The sequence below is a fragment of the Apis dorsata genome, unplaced genomic scaffold (genome assembly GCF_000469605.1).
Source record: "Apis dorsata unplaced genomic scaffold, Apis dorsata 1.3 scaffold_111, whole genome shotgun sequence".
In the NCBI taxonomy this organism is placed as follows: Eukaryota; Metazoa; Arthropoda; class Insecta; order Hymenoptera; family Apidae; genus Apis; species Apis dorsata.
In genome coordinates, this window is record NW_006263406.1 from 430,640 (window position 1) to 431,560 (window position 921).

Consider the following 921-nt stretch of genomic DNA (forward strand, 5'->3'; position numbering starts at 1 on the left):
GGTTAAACTGTTTCCCTTCCTCCACGTAAGCTTCGAGTGGAAAAGGAAGATTGAAGCTCTATGGGGCGGGCTTGTTGCTAGCTGGCTTTCGTTTTCGCGGAAACAAGTCTCGGTGGGAAATTGTTCCGGGCGGAACAACGTCGAGGTGTCTGGGAATAATTTAGTGGGAGGGGTAAAAGGAGGAAAGTGAGATTATACAGTTCCACTCTCTCTCTCTCTCTCTCTCTATCTCTCTCTCTCGTCGTAAACCTATCCCCACGATGAGTCACGGAGAACGCGTCGAGGATGCGTCGAGATTGAAGGATCCCGGGGGCTATAAATCCGGTTAAAATTGGAAAAGTGCGCGGCGAGCTGTTGGATGGACGTGTCGTGGCCGGTAATATTCGCCACGAGGAGAGGAGGGAACGAGAGAGAGAGAGAGAGAGAGAGGAATCATCGTCCAGGAATACGTTTGTTTGCGAAATTCTGCTTCGAGGCGGTCAAACGGCGCTTTTCATCGCCTTTGATCCCCCTTTCTCGCCGACCATCCTTTCCTCCCCCCCCCTCCTGCGCGGGAAAAAATTCCTTACCCGGTCGAGGGAGGGAGGAAGGGAGGGAGTAAAATAAAGTGGATTCGGTCGAAAAAAACTTTACTTTACTTTTACTTTTACAGCAACTCGGTCTCGTCGGTTTGAAATTCAATTACCTACGGATAGCTCGAAACGGGCATCGTTAGCACAGAAACGAGAGAGGCTCACGCATGCTCGAAGCGGAATACTTAACGAGTTGGCTAGCGTGCTAGCCACGTACCAGGTTTCTAAGAATAGAGGGGCATACTTCGATAATCGCGTCATCATCATCATCGTCATTCATCGGGACGAACGAATCCAGGCCATCGGGTTTTGATAAAACTCGTTTCCGCGATCCTTTGTTACGCTCGGC

The 921-nt window shown here is 50.4% G+C and overlaps 1 long non-coding RNA gene across 1 annotated transcript in view; it reads right to left on the reverse strand.

Annotated features, from left to right (window-relative positions):
• The window catches only part of LOC116185153, a 24,886-nt gene that overhangs the window by 1,223 nt on the left and 22,742 nt on the right, over positions 1-921 (reverse strand). The gene's annotated exons all lie outside the window — the stretch shown is intronic.